This window comes from Schistocerca piceifrons, chromosome 4 (genome assembly GCF_021461385.2).
Source record: "Schistocerca piceifrons isolate TAMUIC-IGC-003096 chromosome 4, iqSchPice1.1, whole genome shotgun sequence".
In the NCBI taxonomy this organism is placed as follows: domain Eukaryota; kingdom Metazoa; phylum Arthropoda; class Insecta; order Orthoptera; family Acrididae; genus Schistocerca; species Schistocerca piceifrons.
Genome location: NC_060141.1, coordinates 301,520,357 through 301,546,241, shown reverse-complemented (window position 1 = coordinate 301,546,241; position 25,885 = coordinate 301,520,357).

Below are 25,885 nucleotides of genomic sequence, written 5' to 3'. Positions count from 1 at the left end.
CATTTAAAATGGACATTGTAAAGTCAACGTCTATAACGCACGTCATCATTTTCATTGAAGACTTCTGAAATTGGCATTCTAATATATACTCATGTGGAGAATGCTGCATAAGACTCTCTCTCTCTCTCTCTCTCTCTCTCTCTCTCTCTCTCTCCCACACGCACACACACACACACACACACACACACACACACACACACACACACACACCTACAGTCAGACAGACAGAAAGCTTCTCATTACGAAAATAATCTGAAATAATCTGGAACAATAATGGAGCAGAATATGGCTTTGAAATACATCGTAGTAGCAAGGAGTCAGAAGACTACAGCTTTGCGGCTTCTGTTTGATCCGTCGGGAGAAGAGATCAGTGGAGATGAAGCCAGCGGCAATCTTCCGTAGCTTTCAGGGCAGCAAGGAGTCTTTTGATGCCCATCCGGTAAAACTGAGCCAATCTGGAAATCCCGTACAGGGCGAATTACGTTATAAAAAGTATCCCATTCTGTATCACATTACGGCAAAATTCTGACTTGTGCCATTTCTCGTAACAGAAACGATTTGCAATTTTTAACGTTCATGTGTTTGGTTGAGATGTGGAGATACTTCATTACGTGAAAGTAGGAAACTCGATTTTATTTTTATGTTGAGTCATTAATGTTGTGATTGAGTTCCTGCAACCCGCAATAAATTCCTCTCTTGTGGTAACTTGAATTCAGAGTAGCACTTGCACAGAACATCTTCATATATTTGTCAGATTCTTTCCCGTACAGTTTTGATCCTATACAGCTTTCTCTAGTTCCATGTAAATTGTTCTCTGATGTCTTAACACGTGTCCTATCGTCCTGTTCCTTCTTCTTGTCAGTGTTTTCCATATGTTCCTTTCTCTCGCCTATTCTAAGGAGAACCACCTCATTCCGTATCTTATCACTCACAATTATCTACATCCTTCTATATCACAACGTCTCTAACGCTTCGATTCTCTTTTCCTGTTTTCCACAGTCTGTCATTCAATTCCATACAATGCTGTGCTCCAAACGTGTATTCTCAGTAAGGTTTTCCTCTAGTTAAAGACAAAGATGGTACCTATTATTAGACTTCTTTTGGCTAAGAATGTCTTATTTATCTATGCTATCCCGCTTTTAATGTCCATCTTGCGTCGTCTGTTACGTATTACTTTGCTTCCTAAGGTAGCAGAATTCCTTGAATCTTTTATTTCATGATGAATTTCGATATTAGGTTTATTGTTATTCATCCTTTTAATAGTCCTCATTATTTTCTTCTTCCTTCAGATTACTCTCCAACCATGTTGTGTGCTCTTTTGACTGTTCATTCCATTCAACAATTTCTTCAATTCTTCTTCACTTACACTGAGGGTGGCAATGTCTTGTAAATGTTATCATTGGTATCCTTTCACACTGAATTTTAAGCACAATCATGAACCTTTCTTTTATTTCCGTCATTGCTTGTTCGATGTGTAGACTGAACAGGAGTGAAGAAAGGCTACATCCCTCTCTCACAGTATTTATAACCTGGGTACTCCTTCCTTCCTCTACCATTCTGGGATTTCCTCTCGGTTCTTGTACACATTGTATGTTACCTGTTTGTCCTAGACTGATCCTCAATTTCCTTTGCCGTTTATTCGTATTTCAATCTTGTCAGAAATTGGAACCATGATTGCAGGACTGTGTGGGTGGTAGTTTTTCGAATTCTCACGATGCGCCTCCAGTTTAAAGGGTCCTACACGTCGACTTGAACAGTCGTTTGGTCGCCACTCGTCCCAGTGGTTTTAGAATGACCGAGGGTAATGTTATTTCTTCAGTCTGCCTTACTTGATTACGTCTTCCAAAGCTTTATTAAAATCTAACTGTCTTTCTAGATCCCCTATGTCTTCCATACCGACTCCTACTTTTTCTATCACGTTATCCGACAAGTCCTAATGCAGTATCTTTTGCAAACGATCATCTTTGCACTTTCCAAATTAAAGGTCACATGTCACGTGGACGCATATTATGTATCTTTAATGCAGTGGTTTCCATTTCTTTCTTCATCTCCATGCCATTGATCATTACTGATTCGTCTGCCTTTTAATTGACAGTTTCCGACTTCAAGGGCGAGTGAGTGTCCTAACTCTGTCAGCACCTCCGCCCTCTTTGACAAGAACAATAACAGTATGAAAGGGGACTGCTTATGCCAAAATTCTTCGACCACCATTGCTGACGATTTTTATTTGAATTTCAAGCACTTGCTGGCATGGAATCCTGGACGCAGGACGTTTTGATTGCCTTTCAAAGACGCTACCGTTTTTTTCTACAACACGGCAGTACTATTGAAAAATTACATCGAGCAAATGAGTTATTTTAAAGAAAGTCATCGTATTGTTCTAGGTTATGGCATCAAGAAACTCAGCATACGTTATTTTGAGATACATTTTGCTATCTTGAGATATGTAAACGCTCAAACCCTCCAAATCTTTAGATGAGAGCTCCCTCTAAGTACCATAACAGTCTGTTGGTTGGATGGTTAAAGGGACCAAACTAATTTGTCATCAGTCCCTTTGTCCTCGAACACACAGGTCTATATAGCTGTAGATCACATCAAAACCAGGGGAAGAAAACCCCAAGGTCTACCACTTGAGGTAAGGGACAAAAAGAAGGAAATGAGAGAGAGGGAGAACGGCAAGCTAGGTGCCCCATCTGGGGAGGATCCGGAAGTCACTGAAAGCAGAGTGCGAAGAGGGAACATACATGTCCCAGCCCCCACCACTTACGAGAAGTACTCCACCCCGAGACTGGCTTGGAAGGTCTACAACACTTACAGGGAAAGAGAAGCACGGAGGAAGAACGAGTTTAACAGACCACTCGAGAGATAGCGCGGGGGGGGGGGGGGGGGGGGACGATGTGTTAGCAGAGAGAACGAGAACTCTGACTGGACCGCACACCCCAGACTACTGCAGTCCATACTGGGCAGAGGAGGCATCAGAGTGCTCTAACAACCCCTCAATATGCCTGTTAAGGTTAAGTGGCCCTTCCTTCAATAGAGTGGTAAAAGCTCACTTCACGAATAAAATATAAAACTAAGCAGCTGGGACATCGTCTCTTAACACTAGGGGTAGCGATTCAGGGAGAATAAGTGTACGCCACAAGCCGGCATTTTTGGGACGGTCCTGCAGAATATGAACCACTGCCAGACTGGAGACACAATGACAGTGGGTTGGGTCCTCACTACAGAAGAGATTACCATGAGTCAGCCAAGTACGGACGATGCAGCACCTAAAACTTCACAGTATGATACCGACCGGTAGTCTGTTTCCGGAATACCGATCCCAAGAGTCAGTGTGCTGATAGCCAGTTTGGCCAGGCTATCAGTGAGTTACTTCCCTGGGAGTCCAGACGAAAGTGACTGAGCATCTGCATAAAGGAATCCTGGTTAGCAATGACCAAGGGATGGCGTGGGTACCACTGGTCGAGAGCTTGCAAACTGCTCAAGGGGTCGCTGCAGATGAGAAAGGACCCCACAAATGCAGGAACGGATATGCTCAAGAGCAAAAGAAATGGCTACCAACTCCACATTGAAGACACTACAGCCATCCAGCGAGGAGAGCAGTTCAGTTTGTAATGCGTGAGTATAAGCAAAGCCAGGAACCATCGAGGCACCGGTGTAGGCTACATCTGAAAATTGATGGGGAAGGGCCACAGGAAGAACCACTTCTTTTGGAGCTGTGACCGAGGTATGCACCACATATGTGTATGATAATGAGTCCAGAGGAGAGGTGGCAGAGGAAACGATTGAAGTTCAGAGAGAATGGAGCGGATCCGGACTGCGATCATAATCCCTGCTAGGGTCCACTGTTGCAGGAGATTGATTACCGTGTTTAGAAAGCTGTTGTTGGCGTCTGATCCGCCATGGATGGACCCCAGCCTCCACGAGTAGACTGTTCACAGGGATAGTTCGAAAGGCCCCTGTCGCAAGTCGAACCCCCAGTGGTGCAAAATATTTTATATTCCGGACAACCGCAGCTGTTGAAAGGCAACTCCACTTACAGCTGGCAAAATTGTTGTTTATTAAAATACGATCACTTTCACGGATTCAAGCGGCATATTAAGGTGAACAACTTTAAAAGATCATAGGGTTCCTAGTCAAAATTTAAGGTATTCTGTTGGTTCCAAATTTTGACTAGGAGCGATGGTATGCCTATGATCTTTTAAAGTTGTTCACCTGAAGATGCGGCTTAAAGCCGTGAAACAGGTCGTGTTTTTATAAACAACAAATTTATCAGGAGTAAGCAGAGTTCTTCCTAACGTCATGCCCATAGTGGTGTATTGGATCCACTATCCACAATCCTGCTTCCATACTCGAGATTGGACTGTCAGGGCTCTGTAAAGCTGCAGACGGGTAGTGCGATCTGCACCCCAGCTGGTGTTACCCGGGGAGTAACGTGTATTAAGGTGCAGCCAGTACTTTCGCTTAAACTAGCGAAGATGCAAAGTCATATCAACCGAGAATCGAAAACTAGTCCTAAAAACCTATAAGTCTCCACCACATTGAATAGTTGTCCGTCGAGGTAAAGTACTGATTGTGGGTGAACGCTACAACGCCTACAGAAGAGCTTAACGCGAGTCTTGGCGGCGGAAAATCGAAAGTCATGGGTGAGACCCATGGCTGCCCCTTTCGTATGGCGCCTTACAGTCGACTTTCAGCAACAGCCGCACTAGTGGAACAGTAGTATAGGCAAAACTCGTCAGCATGCAAGGAAATACTGAGGACCCCACAGCTGCTGCTAGACCAGTGATGGCTGCTGGAAAGACATCGACACTAGTAAGAATTTTTAGGATCCCATTCTTTGGATACGGGTGAGGGGGTGTGGGGAGTGCCTGACTTGTGGCCTAGAGGTAGCGTCTTTGATTAGGAAATTAGTAATCAAAACTTCCTCGGTCGCGGGTGGAAACCCACCTCTGCTTAAATTCTGAATAATAATCTGCACTGGTGCCGAAACCTACCGGCATAAAAAGTCACCTTCATTTTGCCTTGTCAAAGAGGGCGGAGGAGCGGACAGAGGTTCAGGGCACTCTCTTGTCACTGGAATGGGAAACTGCTCCTAAAAGTGGAAGAATTAGCAATGATCAACGGCATGTGGATGCAGAAGGCAATGGAAACCACTACGTTAAAGACACATAACTTGTATCCACAGGACTTGTGGCCTGTAATTGAAAAAATGCCATGATGATCTCTCCATTAGCAAAAGATTCCGCAATAGCCCAGATTTAGGATCTCTGGAACGGGACTGCCAAGGAGAAAGTGACCATGAGAAAAAGATTGAATAACGAACAAAAGGAGAGCTTTTTACGAGCTGGGGCGTGGAATGTGAGAAGCATGAACGTGGTAGGGAAGCTAGAAAATCTGAAAAGATAAATGCAAAGGTTCAATCCAGATATAGTATGGGTTAGTGGGGTGAAATGCAAAGAAGACAAAAAATTTTGGGCAGATGAGTACAGGGTAATATCACAGCGGCAGGAAATGGTATAAGAGGACTGGGATTCGTTATGAATAGGAAGGTAGGCAGAGAGTGTATCACTGTGAACAGTTCAGTGATAAGATTGTTCTTATCAGAATCAACAGCAAACCAACACCGACAACGATAGTTCAGGTATATATGCAGACGTCGCTAGCTGAAGATGAAGAGGTGGAGAAAGTATACGAGGATACTGAAACGGTAATACAGTACATAAAGGGAGATGCAAATCTAATAGACATGGGGGACTGGAATGCAGTTGTAGGTGAAGGAGCAGAAGAACTGGTTACAGGAGAATATTGGCTTGGGACAGGGAATGAGAGAGGAGGAAGCCTAAATGAGCTCTGTGATACATTTCAGCTAGTAATAGCGAATACTCTGTTCAAGAATCACATCAGGAGGAGGTATACTTGGAAAAGTCCGGGTCTTATGGGAAGATTTCAGTTAGATTACACCACTCTGAAGCAGAGATTCTGAAATCAGGTAATGGGATGTAAGGCATATTCGGGAGCAGTTACAGACTCAGACACAATGTAGTAGTGATTAAGAGTAGGTCGAAGCTTAAGAGAGAAGTCCCTTAGAATCAATACGAAAATCAGTGGGATACAGAAGTACTAAGGAATGGCGTGAGACGCTTGACGTTCTCTAAGACTACAGATTCAGCAATAAGGAAAAGCTCAATAGGCAGTACAGTTGAAGAGGAATGGACAACTCTAAAAAGTGTAACCTCATAAGTTGGAAAGAAAAAACATAGGTATAAAGAAGGTAACTGAGGAGAAGCCATGGGTAACAGAAGAAATACATCAGTGGATCGATGAAAGAAGAAAGTACATAAATATTCAGGAAAATTCAGGAGTACAGAAAAACAAGTAAGCGAGGAATGAGAAATACTCGTAAGAAATGCAGGGAAGCTAATACGAAATGGCTGCATGAAAAATTTGAAGAAATCGAAAAAGAAATGGCTTTCGAAAGAACTGACTCAGCATATAAGAAAGTCAAATAACCTTCGGTGACATTAAAAGAAAGGGTGGTAACATTAAGAACGCAACGGGAGTCACATTGACAACTGCAGAGGATAGAGACAATAGATAGACGATCCAGTATTACAATGAGAATTTAAAAGAGCTTTGGAGGACTTAAGATCAAATAAGGCAGAATGGATGGATAACATTCCATCAGAATTTCTGAAACCATTGGGGGAAGTGGCAACAAAACGACTGTTGACGTTGGTGTGTATAATGTGTGAGTCTGGCGACATATCATCTGACTTTCGGAAAAATCTTATCCACACAATAGGAAGAATGCAAGAGCTGACAAGTGCGAGAATTATCGCTTAACACCTCATTCATCCAAGATTCTGAGAAGAATAACACACAGAGGAAGTCAAAAAATTGAGGGTGAGTTAAATGACGATCAGTTTGGCTTTAGGAAAGATGAAGGCACCAGAGACCTAATTCTGTCGTTGCGAGACTAAAGGAAAGTTAAGAAACGTTCATAGGAATTGTTGGTCTTGAAAAGGCGTTCTACAATGTAAAATGGTGCAAGATGTTCCAAGTTCTGAGAAAAGTAGAGGCAAACTATAGGGAGAGGCGGATAATATACAGTATGTGCAAGAGTGAAGAGGGAATAATGAGAGTGGGCGGCCAAGAACAAAGCGCTTGGATTAAAAAGGACGTAAGACAGGGATGTAGTCTTTTGCCCTAGTGATAAATCTGTAAATCGAAGAAGCAATGATGGAAATGAAAGAATGGTTCAGGAGTGGGATTAAAATTCAAGGTGAAGGGATATCCACGGTACGACTCTCTGATGACATTGCTATCCTGAGTGAAAGTAAAGACCATTTACATAATATGTTGAATGGAATGAGTCCAGAATATGGACAGAGAGTAAATCAAAGAAAGACAAAAGAAATGAAAAGTAGCAGATATGAGAACAGCGAAAAACTGTTCCCCAGAATTGATGAAGTAGATAAAGTTAAGGAATTCTTCTACCTAGGTAGAAAAAAACCAGTGACGGACGGAGCATAGAGGACATCAAAAGTAGTCCAGAACTGGTAAAAATGGCGTTCCAGGCCAAAAGAAGTATCAGGCATAGGCCTTAATGTCAGGAAGAAATTTTTGAGAATGTACATCTCGTGCACACGGTAGAGAAACATGGTAGTGTAGCATGGACCGTGATAAACCGGAAAAGAAGAGAATCGAAGTATTTGAGATGTTTTGCTATAGATGAATGTTGAAAATTAGGTGGTCAGATATAAGGAATGAGCAGGTCCTACACAGAATCGGAGAGGAAAGAAATATGTGGAAAACACTGATAAGGAGGAGGGACAGGATGATAGGACATCTGTTAAGACATGAAGGAATGACATCCATGGTACTAGAGGGAGCTCTAGAAGCCAGAAACTATAGGGGAAGACAGAAACTGGAATACATCCAGCAAATAATTGAGAATGTAGGTTGGAAATGCTACTCTGGGATGAAGAGATTGGCACTGGAGAGGAATTCACAGTGGGCCGCATCAAACTAGTCAGAAGATTGAGACCTTAAAGAAAAAAAGAAAGTGGTGGACGAGAGTACTGTGGGAAGAACCAACTCGAATCTAAAACGTACAGTGGGACCGGAAGTTCTGGAAGCAAATCTGGAGCGGACCGCAGAGACACCACTCATGTAAGGTAGCAAGGACATGGTGTCGCCATGGGATGTCATAAGCCTTTTGCAAGTCGAAGAAGACAGCTATAAGGTGTTAATGTCTGCCAAAACCTGTTCGTAAGGCAGATTCAAGGTGAACCACATTATCAGTAGCGGAATGGCCCTGTTGAAAACAACGCTGGGATGGAGCCAGAAGACCCCGAGACTGAAAGAGCCAACACAGCCGACAGCTCACCACGTGTCCAAGTAACTTACAGAGAACTATGGTGAGGGTGCTTACCCGGTTTCAGTACTGACACGATGATGTTTTTGCCATTGAAATGGGAACTTCCCCTCGCTCCAAATGCAGTTAAGGAAGGCAAGGATGTGACGCTTACCACCAGTAGATGCTTGATCATTTGACTGTGGATGTGGTCTCGCCCTGAGGCTGTATCAGAGCATTGGCTAGGAACACTGACGAAATCTCACTCACTGAATGGAGTGTTATGCGGCTCCAGATGGCGTGTAGTAAAAGATAATAGTCCTCACTCCAACCACTGTTATAGGACACAAAAAGCAGATTGATAATTCTCAGACGCTGAGGCTTCAGCATACTGCAGGGGAAAATGTTTGGCTACAGCGTCTGGTTCAATGTAGATAGTACATTTAAAAGTAATAACAGGTACACCTGCTTGTGTCTGGTATCCAAAGAGATGTCTGATCTCAGCCCAAACCGTCTTTTTATTAGGTAGGCGGACCCAAGCACAGAGCCACTTAATGGAGTTAGATGCTCCATCGATGGTTGCCTCTTATGGTGTTGGGGAACCCACCTACAATCTCAATTGGCTTCTTCGATTTCCGAGGACCACAAAGGTACTTTATTTTATTTGGGTGGGCCCGAGAAATCATTGCCGAAAGAATGCCTGTAGTTGTATTATGGACTGCATCATCGATATCTTCATGCCAAGGTCGACAGCAGAGGCGAAAGCATCTCAGTCAGCACTGTTGAGAGCACATCTGGGCAGGCATCCAGGAATGACACTGAGGGGGGAGACAGGAAGATTGAGAAATGGTCACTTCCACACGTCATCATGGACCCTCCAGTAGAGTGGATGGATGAGGGAAGATATTGGCTGCAAATGGAAAGGTAAATGTCCGAGTAGGTTCTGTGTGACATGCTGAATTGTGTGGAGGTACAAGGCAAAGGTCGAGGTGTGCCAGTGAACTTCTGAGATCTTTACTGCAGCCAGTGCCCATGGTTCCATACCACAAAGTTATGGACGTTGAAATCACCCAAGACCTGAGATACCAATGAAAACATTATGTTGAGACACTTAACGATTGGGAGGGAGGTAAATATTGCAAATGAGCATATCCGAAAATTGCCTTACCCGAGCAGATACAGGTGTATTAAGAGGCACAAGTTCACCACATAGTGTCTAGAATATACGTTAAAACTCCATCTGACATCCTGTCATAAGCAACACAATTCTTATAATGTCCCTAGTATCCAAAAAGTGCTTGGGTCTGTGCAGCTGGAAACCAAGTCTCCTGAACGCCAGTGCACATGGCAGGTGAAGTGCCTAAAAGATGTTGGATCTCAGCTAGGTGATGGAATTTGTACAAAGTCTCGTATTCTTGTATTTTCTTTTCTCTCTGGTTAACAGGGAGAATGGTGGTTTCCACACGTGATACAGATGAGGGAAGGTGCACAAGGAGTATTCACGTGCAGCGCTCGTCCACAATCATTTCAGATGGGGCTTGTACTACAATACAAAGACATGTGCCCTAATTTCAAACTCTTGAAGCACCGCACATGGGGGGGGGGGGGGGGGGGGAGACATACTGTTTCACATTGCATTGGTATACCATCAACGTTAGTTTTCAAAACAATGAATCGCCTTCAGAAGCCAAGATGAAGGCATCAGTTACAACTCTATTGTCTTTTGTGTCCCTATGTAGACGACAGACAAAGATACACCCCGTCGCTCAAAGTGGGCGCGTAACTCATCATCGCATTGCAAGAGCAGGTCTCAGTGGAAAATGACGATCTGAATTAAATTCAGACCGCTATGGGAAATGACAGGCTCCGGTATGTCATCCAGCCTCTGGTCCTATGTAAAAGGCTAATTGGGTCTAATGCTTCCATCCAGTCACTCGTTGACCAGTCCGTTTTGAATCACTAGTTGACCAGCCCGGTTTGGCAGTAGTAGATAGCCAAAGCAAGGCCGAAGTTTTAAATTCCAGTTTTTTGAAATCGTTCACGCAAGAGAATTGATCACCACATGGAGTCCCGTATGAATGATTGTAATAAGCATCCCTGGCGTAGAGAAAGATCTGAAAGAGTCGAAAACAAATAAATCATCAGGTCCGAAGGGAAACCCAATTCGGTTTTACAAAAGTATCTACGCCATTGGCCCCTTACTTAGTTTGCATTTATAGTGAATTTCGCGACCAGTGCAAAGTGCCAAGCGACTGGAAAAAAGTAGAGGTGACTGCTGTATATAACAAAGATAAAAGCATCGCTCGTGCGAAACCCAGCTTACTCTCTTCTCACATGATATGCTGCCTACTATGGATGAAGGGCAACAGGCAGATTCTATGTTTCTAAATTTCCGCAATGCATTTGACACATCGTTCCATTGTAGGCTGTTAACGAAGACACCAGCATGTGGAATAAGTTCAGATATTTAAGTGACTCTAAGACTTCTTAAATAAGAGAATCGAGTATGTTATCCTCGATGACGTGTTCATCAGACGGGGATAACATCAGGAGTGTGATAGGACCGCTTTTATCTTCTACATACATAGATGATCCGGCAGATAATGTGGGCAGAAATCTGCAGTTGTTCACTGATGAATATTTGTGGTGTACAGGAAGGTGTCGAAGATAAGTGACTGTAGGTTGACATAAGATGACCTAGACATAATTTCTGGTTGGTGTGTTGAGTGGCACCTAGCTCTTAATGTAGAAAAATATAAGATGATCCGAATGATCAGGAAAAGCAAACCCGTAATGTTCGGATACAGCATTAGTAGTGTCCTAGTTGATACAATCACGTCGTTTAAATACCTGAACGTAACGTTGCGAAGCGATATGAAATGGAACGAGCATGTGATAATTGTGGAAGGGAAGACGAATGTTCATCTTCGGTTTATTTGGAGAATTTTAGTAAAATGTAGTTATATGCGCGACCTATTCTTGAACACTGTTCGAGTGTTTGTGATTCGCATCAGGTCGAACCGAAGGAGATCGAAGAAGTTCAGAGGCGAGGTCCTAGATTTGTTACTGGTAAGTTACATAAACTTGCAAACATCGAGAGCTCAAATCGGAATCCGTGGACGGAAGGAGACATTCATTTCGAAGAACACTACTGAGAAAGTGCAGAGAACCGGCATTTGAAGCTGACTGCAGAACGATCCTACTGCCGCCAACATATTTTTCGCGTAGGGATGTCGAAGATACGATATGAGAAACTAGGGATGATACGGAGACATAGGTAGTCGTTTTTCTCTCGCTCTGTCTGCGAGTGAAAGAGGAAAGGAAACGACTAGTTGTGTTACAGAGTACCCTTCGCCACGTACCGTACGGTGGCTTGCGGAGCATGTATACGGATGTAGATGCTGTTGCAAGCGAGCAGTGCCTGTAACTGGGCAGGGGTTGCAGTTTTCATCAAAACTGACCCACTTTTCATTTTAGAGATGGCTGCAACTTCCGCATACTTATCTTCGAAGTTCTGCTCAAGGAAGACCTTTGTGGACAAGAGGGATTCACAATTAGTCCTGATTGCTGCTTAGCCCTACGCTCCACCCAAGGTGTAGTCAGGAAAGGGAACATTTTCGGGTCGTATCTCGCTCTACACTGAAAGAGGACCGTTCTTTCGTAGAGACTGCTGGGGCCGCATGGCCAGCAACGGGAGATAACTTCTGCAGCTTCATTTGCGGCTGATCCGCCATGTTGCCACCCATTTCGAAAGGGAACTCTCCCCATCGGCGCCACTGAGCCTCAGAAACGGCTACCTGGTCGGTAATCTGTTGCTCAGAGTCTCTGTGCCCCAGTCGCGATGGGCACATACACCTTGGCATACACGGGGAGTTTTCAGATCAGGCACCAGCAGTGCAATCCCTGCATGGTCAGGGGACTACCATCGTGCAGGCATTTGACGACCCCGCCCCCTCCCCCCCCCCGCCCCTTCCACCCTTTTAACGGAATTGCTATTGGTGAGTTTTGGGTGTATTAAAAGGAAAGGTATACAGATGTACTATATTAGTGCATGCTATCCCTTTAAATGAGATTTGACTGGATATTGCCGGACCACTACCCTCTCATTTGAGCTCATGTAGTTAATGGACGCCCCCTAAGTAAGAATAATACTCCAGTCAACTTCTATGTGTATGTTTCGAATCCTGTGCAGTGCATGGCGTAGGCTACTTTCTACCCATATTAGCAAGTTTGCGTTTTAATCCATAGACATACCGCCCTTGGGGTCCTTACAGGGGATATTCGGTGGTGGCTAGCTGTAGTGTTGCAAAACGTAAATCAGGTACCGGTGCTCCTGCACGTGGTAAATATAATGGAAGCACCGTTTTTCATTCTCCGGTCTAATACACCATAGTGAGGCGAGTGTAGTGTATCAGACCAGAGAACGAAGAACAATGCCTCCTGTGTATTTCTCCATGTGACGGACTACTGTAAGCCCGATCCTGCCTTGTAACCACTGGTCTATGCTACACAAACATGCAAAGTTATCGGATGTTACGCTTTTAACATATGAAGTGAACACTTACTTGCTTCGATTTATTTTACTCTGTATGAAGAGGACAGTCTGCTTTTGCTCATGCCATAAACGTGGCACCCAAAACCCACTTACTAGCGCTGTACTGGTCAACGTGAAGGTGCCTTGTATTAGGCGACATCCGTGTCATGAATAAATGAAGCAATAAAATGAGTTCTGTAACCAAGACTATTGTTTTCAACACATTCTGCATAATGGTTGCTGCACCAACAAGCCGAAAGAGGAAATCATTTTGAGTTGCGTTTCTTCAATAATCTAGAATTTTATCATTTAGACTAAAATATTTTAGATGTTCTATAATGTCTTGATTCTCTAGTTTTCGCCAACTGTACGACGTTCAACTTTGCTGAGGAATTTCATTTCTGATGCCTAAAAATGGGTTTCTTGCTTTTTGATAGTCACCCAGATCTCGCTTTCAGGGATCAGTGTGGGAGCTGTATCTTCTTCTTCTTCCGTGTCCGGATGCACCAATTATATCTTCCTTTCCCAGTAATTAGCAACGTAGATTGCTTTATCATTGACTTTCAAAATATCATCTCTAGTGCATGTCAGAGACATGTCTGGGCAGATCAGTAGGTGGTCCAAGTCCTGTATTGCTCCGCATTCACACCTATCGCTATCACTGTAACCCCATTTAAATAGGTTTGATTTGCACCCAGTTACTCCAGTGCGCAGCCTGTTTAATGACCTCCAAGTTGTAAAAGGTAGTTGAAATCCTGCAGATCCCTCCTCAAGTAGTTTCATTGTGGAGTGTGGCACCATTTCTTCCCAGAGAGATAGCCGCCTTGCGACGGGCTTGGTGGCGAGCTCTTCAGTAGTTTCAATGAAACTCCTGCGGGATTTCAGCCGGACACGTTGTTTTCGGTGCATATACATCGGGTGTCGAGGATCATTCTTTTGTTTTGATCTTTCGATCTCGGCGGCTACTTGTCTGCGGATAGTGGGTGGTGCTATGCCTATGATGGGGTAAATGATGTCTGTGGGAGTTGGTTTGAGGCATCCTGTGGCAATACGTACAGTTTCGTTTACGGCGACGTCAACTTGCTTAGCGTGGGCAGAGTTCCTCCAAACTGGCGCCGCATATTCCGCAGCTGAGATACTCAGCACCAAACCTGTGGTGCGCAAAACATGTGGTTGAGCTCCCCACGATGAACCTGTTAGCTTCCGCAGTATGTTGTTCCTGGCACAGACCTTTTTTTTAGTGTTGTGACAGTGCTGCTTAAAAGTAAGTGCTCTGTCCAATGTTACTCCCAGGTATTTTGGGCTGTTTGTATGTTTCAGCTCTTCCCCTTGCCACATGACTCGGAGTTTCCGTTTGGCTTGTTTGCTCCTAAGATGGAAGGCGGATACTTGTGATTTACTGGGGTTTGGTTTGAGATTATTGCCGTCGTAATAGGTAGCAAGTTCTGTTAAGGCTCCTGTGAGATTCTCCTCCACTTGTTCAAAGGGAGCTGTATCTGATTTTCAGAATTTAATTTGAGAATCTTTACTAATTGTGTTTTTAAGTTTTCTGCTCGTTGCTCCACATACACAGCTGAATTTTCTAAGCTTTGCTTCTCTCTCTTCTTAGTAGCCCTCTCACCTCACCTGTAAGTAACTGAAGTGGTTTGCTTGCTATAAAATTTTCTGATCTGTTGCTATTCTCATTTCTGTCCCCATGAAGACCATTTTCTGTTCTCTCTTGAGGTCTCTATGTCAAATTTCGCACTACTTTTTTTCAGCAAGTAATTTCCTGTCCGGAGGACCCTTTCTTTATCGGCTAGGATCACTTCAAGTAGTAAATTATTTAAGAGTATGCCTTTCTAAGTAGAGTATATACTTTTTTGAAATTCTGTTTCCCATACATGCATTATTTTACGTACGCATGTGCTGAACAGAACTGGGGAGATACAGCAGCCTTGCCGTACTCCTTTGTTAGTTGGTACCTCATTAGTGATATTTCCGTTGAGCTCTAGAATGACAGTTGTGCTCTGGTGCCCTGGCATAAATTAGATCTTCATTAACTAAAATCTTTGTACTCCTTTTTGTAAGCTAAAATTTACACCAAACTCCCAGCTTCATTCATATTGAAGCTAATGCCTTGTGAAATCGGACGAATCTTTCTGAAATGCCCCGCATTACACGCATAAGAATCAATACTAATAGTAGTCTAGCACTAAACATCTTTTAGTATAGTTTACAGAGGTACTCTTTAGTGGCTGTTTCCGTCTGTTAACGTTTAACTTGACTCATTTAATGTCGCTGAAGGCTCTCCATGATGCAGGCTACGGAGCACGGCGCGTAAATGAATGAACCGAATTCTAAATATAACTTTGGAGACAAGCTTTCGAAGGCAGTGGTTCGTGTTATGCAGATTATTGGTATTATTACTTCGTTCCAAATACCGGAGTATGGTATACACCGTCGTTCGCGGCATATTGACCTGTGCCAGAGATTCGGCTCATCAGCAAGTATAATGCAACCGGCAAGTGGCGTCTGTATACGCCGGTCGGCTGGAGCCGGTGCCAGCTACCCGCTGTGTGCTGGCGGCTAGCAACAGGTGCAGGGTGTGCAAAGTGGCCCAGGGGCCCAGATGGAGCAGTTGGATTACATCCCGCACAATGAGTTTTGCGCTGGCCTTCTCATTACTGCGAAGTGAGAACAAAACGAGTTATAAGCACGAGATTAAGGACAAAAGGGCTGCTGCTATTGGGGAGCCTCTCACGAGGACACTACGTTATGTAATTCCTGAGACTGTTGCATAAATACGTTACATGTGTTGCTGTTCGTAATTAAAGCTGAAATTTCTACGTTTAAGTGGCTAATCCGCGGAAAATAATTGTTCTTCTAACGTTTGGTGTCTAAATGTCTGCACAGCACCTTCTGCTACCATGAAAAATCAGTCCTGATGCGTTGACACACATCCTGTCACCCTATTTCTCCTTCTCGTCTGTGTTTTTCTCATATTTCTTTCCTCGTCGACTTTGCGGAGATCCTCCTCATATCTTATTAGTGTACCTAGTTTTTAACATCCTTCTATAGTATCACACCTCAAACTCTTCAATTTCCTTTTCCGGTTTCCCCACAATCCATGATCCACTAACAAACAATGCTGTGTTCCAAACGTACATACTTAGAAGTTTCTTCCTCAAATTAGGCCGATGTTTGATACTTCATTTGGCTAGTAATGCCATATTGCCCTCTGCGCTATTCTATTTTTTGTGTCCGTCTTGCCTCGCCTTCCAAGGTACCGGAATTCCTGCACTTCGTCTAGTTCATTGGCCCCAATTCTGGTATTTACCCTAGCGCTGACTTCGTTTCTGCTACTCCACATTACCTTTGCCTTTCTTTGATTTATCCTCAGTTCATCTTATATGCTCTGTACTCTATTCATTCCATTCAGTATGTCCTACAGTTCTTCTTCGTTTTCACTGAGAAGGAAATTGTTTTTTCAACCTAGATTTTACTTCCACCCCTGAACCTTTACTTTATTTCTATCATTGGTTCTGCAATAAGCGATATGAAAATGTGGAACTGCATAAAAATTTTTGCAGCTGGCATAGTGAGGGTTTAATTAATTTGCTGCCACCGATAGTTGAATAAGTGTGTTACTATAAATGCCTTCGTAAAAGACGAGGTCGAAGGTGATGTACAGTACAATCATTCCAAATTTTAGCTACGGTTAAATAGGTCGAAAATCTGGACTCTTCAAATTCAGCAACGATTTTTCAGGAATCAATGATTTTTTTTTTCAGGCAACAAAAGTGAAAAAAATTTTCGGGATGTAATGAACATCATTTCAGAACAGTCCGGAACTCAAACCATGTGTCTTATCTCTTTCGCAGCCGGCCGGTGTGACCGTGCGTTTCTAGGCGCTTCGGTCCTTAGGTTAGTTATGTTTAACTAGTTCTAAGTTCTAGACGACTGATGACCTCAGAAGTTAAGTCGCATAGTGCTTAGAGCCATATCTTTCGTAGAGTGACACTTATTGTTTACATAGTGGCTGTCGATGTCCTTTCAGACTTAAGCTGTTTTGCTTACCAATTATCTAACACTATACAATTCCGAGCCGCGCGGGATTAGCCGAGCGGTCTCAGGCGCTGCAGTCATGGGCTGTGCGGCTGGTCCCGGCGGAGGTTCGAGTCCTCCCTCGGGCATGGGTGAGTGTGTTTGTCCTTAGGATAATTTAGGTTAAGTAGTGTGTAAGCTTTGGGACTGATGACCTTAGCAGTTAAGTCCCATAAGATTTCACACACATTTGAACATTTATACATTTACGGGAAGCCAGTGTGCTATCTAGGCAGCGACTTTCCTTCAAGGGAGATATAGGAGAGGTGATTGAAATTGTGAAGCAGTCAGCTAACATGAATTATTAGGATGGTTACCGGATTCCCGTATGTTGGCTAACAACAGTATGTGGCCTAGGGATAGACAATGATCTCTAAATTGACACATCGGGCGTGGCAGAATCATGCTTGCCGAGAGTGCGTGGAATTTAACAGAAATCGAGAAAGAAACGACGCTTTATGGTGATTTTATGGTGCCATCACTAAGGGATTTATGGAAATAAATTTATGGTTGCCTTGCTAAAAACAAGCCTCACACAACGAGACAGACATCACAGTACATTATGGAAATCGATTACAATGTTTATAATACAGGGACACATACTTTTAAAATGAGTCGTAGATTGCAGAATACTATTTATTAACTCAAGAACGACGCGTTTCGCCCGGATAGAGCATCGTCATGTTACCTGAAAATATGAGGGGACGATGACGTTACAATAAATCCGGATGGTCCTAAGCCGGGTCAGCTTTAAAAATCGACCAAATAAAATTACATAGAGAAACGTAACGTAACTCACTTTTAAAAAATAAGAAATTTTCTGCCAAAAAACATCCGTCAAGAAGGCTTGATACCGCATACAACATACTAAACGGCAACAACTAGAAGACAACCTAAACGGAAAAAATATTAAAAATTAATGAAATAGAATCACGGGGATCAGGTATGAATAGAGAGCGAAGGAGAAACCGAAAAACGCGTATTGCCTTATGGAGGCGACTATAGGCATAGCAGCACAGAAAAGGACCTCGCACGCAAACTGTAAATAGTCATACACTACAGCGGCCGCAGAGCTCCGTCCTGATTCACATAGTGTACACGTATGAATGGTAGGGACTCATGCGGTGCTGACGTCGAGTGTACAGTGATAATGGTGGGCGTAAAATTCAAATAGTAATGGATAAATTAAGAAATAAATAAAACATGATTGAGGATAAGCAATATACACAATGCAGGCAATGCCAGATCGGATGCTATGCACAGACTCTTCTGCTCAAGAGCAGTGTAAAAGAATAATAAAATGAAATACGTAGAGCAACGAAATAAACATTAGACTACAAATATGTGGATAAAAGGTAACAATAATAAAAAGATAAAATACAACTGCGTACATATGACATGTGATCAAGGTCCGGGTAATAAAAAGCTAAAAACTAATAAATTGCTTAAAAATGAGAAACGTGCAATCACAGAAAACCTGATTTTTACTTGACAGCTGATCATTGAGTTACATATCCTTCTTAGCATGTGAATGTTTAACAATTTCGATTTCTTCAGACAGTGCCTCTTACCTTTGGGAGCGTCGTGTGAAACCCTTAAGTACCCGAGCGTAGGTAACCGGTTGCCACAAGATTTAAGGAGCTCAGCGAAGGCGGAATTACGCTTAAGTTGCGCTTTCTTAGTGAGTAAATGCTTCTGAAATGTATTTTTAAAAGCCTTTCCCCTCTGACCAATAGAAGCTGCATGACATTCACAACACTAGAGCACAATGGTAAAACTAGGAGGGAAAAATATATTTGAACCCAGTCCATATCGACTCAGGTCCAGAGCGGGGAATGACTGCCATTTAAACGAAAATCCAACGCAGTCGAGGCAGAAGAGAAACCCAAAAAGAGACTTAAACGTAATTGTTCCTTCGTCGGTAATACCGTGTCGTCCGCGCAGAGGCAGATCCCGACCAGTGCCGGTAGTAATTTCTGGAAGTAATTAGGGTAGTGCAGCGGGCGCCCGTGGTGACGTCAGAGCGGCTGAGCCGCGCTGGCAGGCTGCTTGGCTCAGATTAAAGCCGCGTGCCGCCAGCGTCCTGGCGTCACCCGGGCCACAGGCCACGCCTGGCGACTGCATTACTGCTACTACTGCTGCAGGGGCAGGCCGCACGGCATGGTGTCTGCGCCTTGTGCCGCCGCTCTGCCGACATAGCCCGCGCCCCAAGAAATACGGATCGAAAGAGTTCGTTTCAGCGTCTCATACATCTCATTTAACCTTTTCTATACAATACACACAATCTATGCTACACTGAACCGCCAAAGAAAGTGGTGTAGGTATGAGTATTCAAATGTGGAGATATTTAAACAGGAAGAATACGGCGCTGCGGTCGGCAACGCCTATATGAGACAACAGGTGTTTGCCGCAGTTGTTAGATCGGTCAATGGTGCTTCAATGGCAGTTTATTAAGATTTAGGTAAGTTTGAACGTGGTGCACGAGCGATGGTACACAGCATTTCCGAGGAAACGATGAAGCGGGGATTTTCCCGTAGTACTTCACGAGTGTAACGTGAATATTAGGAATCCGATAAAATATCAAATCTCCGACATCGATGCGGTTGGAAAAAGATCCTGCAAGAACGGGACCAACTACGATTGAAGGGAATCGTTCAACGTGACAAGTGCAACCGATTTCGAGACTGCTGCAGATTTCAATGCTAGCCCATCAACAAGTGTCAGCGTGCGCGACACAAAGCTTTACGCCTCGCCTGGGCCCATCAACACCGACGTTCGACTGTTGGTGACTGGAAATGTGTTGCCTGGTCGGACGAGCCTCGATTGAAATTGTATTGAGCGCATAGACCTGTACGGGTAATGAGGCAACATCATGAACCCATGGACACTGCACGTCAGCAGGGGACTGTTCAAGCTGGTGGAAGCTCCGTAATGGTGTGGGGCCTGTGCAGATGGAATGACATGGGACCCCTGATACGTCTAGATACGACTCTGGCAAGTGACACGCACGTAAGCATCTTGTCTGACCATGTGCATACATTCATGCCCATTGTACATTTCGGTGGACTTGGGCAATTCCAGTAGGACAATCCGACACCCCACACATCCAGAATTGCTACAAGTGGCTCCAGTAAATGTCTTCTGTGTTTAAACACTTCCGCTGGCCACTAAACTCCTCAGACATGAACATTACTGAGCACATCTGGGATGCTTTGCAACGTGCTCTTGAGGTCTCCACCCCCCCCCCCCCCCCCCCGTACTCTTATGGATTTACGGAAGCCCTGCAGGATTCATGGTGTCAAGTCCGTCCAGCACTATTTCAGACATTAGTCGAGTCCATACCATGTCGTGTTACGGCACTTCTGCGTGCTCGCGGGGGCTAACGCGATATTCCGCTGGTGTACCAGTTTCTTTGGCTCTTCAGTGTATAATGCTCCGTTAATTTGATTTGCCTCTATTGGGAATGCATTCACTACCTTCAGTGAAATACACACTTACGTTAGACCTCCTCCAGGAATCTAAACCTACCGAGCATGGAGGAAATGGACGGGACTGTGCATAGGCACTAGGTGAGAGTATGGGTCAGCTGGGGAGAGTGCCCGAGACAGTCTGCACATTTGAGACAAACACTGTGTCCGGCTGATGCAGTGGTCAACACATCTGCCTAATAAGCAAGAGATCCCAGGTTCGAGTCCGGGTCTGGCAAGCATTTTCACTCGTCGTCGCTAATACCGCACGAAGTCCCGATGCAGGTGATATCATTAGTTCCTTCCCTTTCATTTTCTCTATTCTCCCTCCACCTTCAATTTACATAAGATTCTGACGTTGTTGTAGGACAGGAACCAATAAACGGCACATAATATCTACTGATAGCAGCGGGTGTGGCAGGGATGGGGAGAGCTCTGAGCGAGCATTTCCACATTTTATTCAACAGCTAAGTAAATTAGTTTACAAAAGCTTAACTAAATACGGTTTTAACTTTAAATAAATCACCTATGTAGCCAAAAATACGACAAAGATTTATTAACAAGACAGCGCTTCCTCAATAGACGCTAAGTGCAAGTGTCACAGCGAATAATTTAAGCCTACAGTGACTTCAGAAACTCCAGAGAATAAAGGCAATAATAATCATATTATTAAAATCAAAGAACGAATTTACTCCGTTAAAGTCAGTTTAAATAACAGTAGCCGGCCGGTGTGGCCGTGCGGTTCTAGGCGCTTCAGTCCGGAACCGCTCGACTGCTACGGTCCCAGGTTCGAATCCTGCCTCGGGCATGGATGTGTGATGTCCTTAGGTTGTTTAGGTTTAAGTAGTTCTAAGTTCTAGGAGACTGATGACCTCAGATGTTAAGTTCCATAGTGCTCAGAGCCATTTGAACCATTTTTAAATAAAAGCAGAGAACCAGATAAGGTTACACTATACAAAAGATTCAATACACGCAGTAAAATAAAAATAATACAAGCAGAGAATAAATTTACACCATTGCACTGAATGTAAGTAAAAGCAGAGAGCCAAATAAAATTACACTATACAAAATATTTAATACGCAGAAAGCCAGCTTTAGAAGTCTGCAAATGTTTGTTTCACATAAATCTGGAAATGCCATATCCATGTGCAGCAATCTCTCATGGCTATCTGATGATGGATAAATTCCGAAATACGTCAAATGAACAATAAAGGCATTCCTTGCTTGAAGTTTGACCTCTACTATTGCTACCCAGACAGCCTGAATGCACAACTACTGATTATTACAATAACGGCGGCCTGCATCCCCCATGAATTTATGGCACATTTATAATAGCTAATGAATCCCATGGGCCTGCTGAATCACATGTTGCAAATAAAACAGAATGACCATCTTGCTTGACACATGTCGAACAGTTATTACTCAGATGCAAATGCATCAGCAAGACAAACACAATTTGATTCATTCGGTAACGTTACATAAACAGACAAGTTAATCCTCGTGCTCAGAATAACATCAATCACAAAATCACTTAACACCATCGCAAATTAGTATAGTGAACCTCACGCAGAGCGATTGAGTATACATATGAAACAGTGCTACTGTCTGCTTGCTGTTAATATGATATCGTCTCACTTACAACGTCCATCAGAGCCTGGAGAGAGCTGCATGCAAAACAGATACACACACACACACAGCTCCACACACTCCAGTAAACACACAGGACAGAGTGCTTTACTGACACGCCGCGGATGTGCTTTACCTGTGTCCATCAAACCAAGAGCAGCGGCGTTTGCGTAGAGTTATCATTGCTAACAGACAAGCGGCATTGTGTGAAATAACCACGGAAATCAATGCGGTACGTGCGACAAACGTATCCATCAGGACCGTGCGGTGAAATTTGGCGTTATCGGGCAATGTCAGCAGACGATCGACGCGAGTGCCTTTGCCAGCAGCACGAAATTGCCTGCAGCGCCTCTCATGGACTCATGACCATATCAGTTGGACCCTAGACGAGCGGAAAACCGTTGCCTGCTCAGATGAGTGCCAAGTTCAGTAAGTAAGAACAGATGGTGCGGTTCGAATGTAGCACAAAACCCACTAAGCCATGGAGACAAGTTGTTAGCAAGCTAGTGGTGGCTCTATAATGATGAGCTGCAATGGACTAGGTCTTCTGATAAAACTGAACCGACCATTGACTGGAAATGGTTACTTGCCACCTCTTTGAAACCATTTGCCTTCACGTTCCTAAAGAATGATGGATTTTTTATGGATGAGAATGCGTCGCGTCGCCAGACCACAGTTGTTCGCCACTGGTTTGAAGAACATTCTCGACAGTTCGAGCGAATGTTTTAGCCACCCAGATCTCTCGACATAAACAGCCCGTCGAACATTTATGATACATAATCTAGAGGTCAATTCGTTCACAAAATCCTCCACCGACAACACTTTCGCAATTGTGGACGGCTGTGGAGGCAGCGTGGCTCAATGTGTCTGCAGGGGACTTTCTACAACTTGTTCAGTCCATTCCACATCGAGTTGCTGCACTACGCCGTACACATGGAGGTACGACACGATATTAGGAGGCATCCCATGATTTTTGTTACTTCTATCCTGGAGTGTGCCTCAGCGTGGTGGGAAGTCCCATATCACATCTAGGACTTGTGTGGGAGCATGAGTAAAGGTTGGAAGTCTAGAAGTACCGTAAATTCTGCACATATAAATTATACACACCATCATAGCTCTGCTTGCATTATAAAGTATCTTCTACTACTGTGCAAAGATAAAAGTCAGGAAGTTCAAAACAAACTCTATGAGGTTCAAAATGGTTCAAATGGCTCTGAGCACTATGGGACTCAACTGCTGAGGTCATTAGTCCCCTAGAACTTAGAACTAGTTAAACCTAACTAACCTAAGGACATCACAAACATCCATGCCCGAGGCAGGATTCGAACCTGCGACCGTAGCGGTCTTGCGGTTCCAGTCTGCAGCGCCTTTAACCGCACGGCCACGTCGGCCGGCAAACTCTATGAGGTTCCAGAATGCAATCGAATATTGGTGTAGATCAGAATGTGGAACGTTTAGAGTTGAAATGAAAGGTAAAACTCATGATTTGGAAATGTTTTTCTTTAGTATACGCAGTCGCTCTTAATAAAAAAATGAAATGATCGTAAGGCATTGTAGGCCGGAAGAGCCCATGCGGGGTGTTCGGCCGCCGAAATTGCAAGTCCTTTTTAGCTGACGCCATTTCGGCGACTTGCGAGTCAATGATGATGAAATGATGATGAAAGACACACAACATCCAGTCTTCACGAGGCAGAGAAAATCCCTGACCCCGCAGGGAATCGAACCCGGGACACCGTGCGCGGGAAGCGAGAACGCTACCGCAAGCCCTCGAGCTGCGAACACTCTTATTAATATTGCTACATCGTTGAGGATGATTCAGGAAAAGTAAAAAATTTGTGCTATAAATACATACTTCGCTATAGTCAAATTTTTATTTTGTGACAAAATACGGAAGAGGCTAATTTACAAGCAGTTACACAAAACCTCTATTTTAGCAGATGATGAGACGTAAAGGGCATGGTTTTGAGATTTTTTTGAAATGTAACAAATGAAATTTTAGTCAAGAAAAGGTAATATTCCGGAATCGGAGCATGGAATGTCATAAGTCTGAAAGTGGCACGGAAACTAGAAAATCTGAAAGTGGAAATGCAAAAGCCCTTTCTAGAAACACTTTCGGTCAATAAATTGAAATGGAAAGGAGATAAGGACTGCTGGTCAGGCGGAAGTAAGGTAGTATCAACAGCAGCAGAAAATGGTGCAGCAAAATGTATGATTCGTTATGAATGTGTCGGTAGTTACTTCGATCAGAAATAGGATTATTCTCAACAGACTGGTTGGTTGCTTGGTTGATTTTGGGGAGGGAATCAGGCAGCGAGGTCGCATCGGATTAGGGAAGGAGGTCAGCCGTGCCCTTTCAAAGGAACCATCCCGGCATTTGCCTGAAGCGATTTGGGGAAATCACGGAAAACCTAAAGCAGGATGGCCGGAAGCAAGTTTGAGCCGTAGTCCTCTCGAATGAAAGTCCAGTGTGCCAACCACTGCGCCACCTTGCTCGCTCGAAATGGGAGTTGATGTGTAAGACATGGGGGATCATACTCTAAAGTTGTACTAGGCTTTGGTAGGTTTGCGATCAAATAAGGAGGAAGGCATACATGATCCAACTTTTGCTGCTGCGGCTGGCGGAAGAAGTCTTCTGATAATTTTGCGTCATACTCGCCTCTTGTTTCTCCTTGTTAAACAAAAGTATAATGGTTCAAATGGCTCTGAGCACTATGGGACTTAACTTCTGAGGTCATCAGTGAAAAGTATAATGATTAAAGAGATTAATGAATAAAGTAATACACACCAATGTATTTTGACACTCACCGTTTATTTACGCAAATCAGTTGTAAAAACGTGAGCGAGCCTCCTTTCACGTCCGCTCGGCTTTCCAACAAATGGCATCTGACTCTCACTATTACCATCTATTACAACTGAAAACGAGACAGCGACGTGACAAAATTTTTCAAGTGAACGTCTAATCGAGAATAAATAACATTTGACGAGAAAAATAATGATGAAAACATTACATAAAACTAAAAAACTATAAGAAAGTGTTAGTCGCAACCAGTGGAGATGTAATACATTACAACTACGTTCCTTCGGAATTTCTAAAATCATTGAGAAAAATGGCAACTAAATGACTATTCAAGTAGGCCTGTAGAATCTGTGAGACTCGAGGGATACCACCAGACTTTCGGACAAATATTTACACAACTCCCAAGGTAGCAAGGCCAGATAAGTGTGAGAATTAGTAGCTCAGGCGTCCAAGATACTGCCAAGAATAATGTACAGCATAGTGAGAAAGAAAACTGAGGATACCTTAGGCGACTAAGAGTTTAGGAAAGGTAAAAACACCAAAGAGGCAATTCTGAAGTGGCGCATGATAATGGAAGCAAGATATAAGAAAACTCTAGACATATTCTTAGGACCTGTCAACCTGAATACTCCATTCGACAAAGTGAAATAGTGCTACACATTCGGAATTCTCAGGAAAATAGGAGTAAGTTATAGATAAGGACGGGCAATACACAACATGTACAAGAAGAAAAAAATGAGACTGGATGTTGAAAATGAGTTCGACTGATGAGATAGGGAATAAAGAGGGTTTCGGGAGAGACAACGAGGAAAGGAAATTTGAAAAACACTAACAAGAAAAACGAATAGGATGACAAGATGTGTGTTAGGGAATTGGGGAATAACTTTCATAGTATTACGGGCAGTTGTAAAGGGTAGAAACCGCTGTGGACGATAGTCATATGAGTAGGATGTAGTCAACAAGTAATTGAGAATGTTGGTTGCAAGTGCATATTCTGAGATATAGAGGATGGTAGA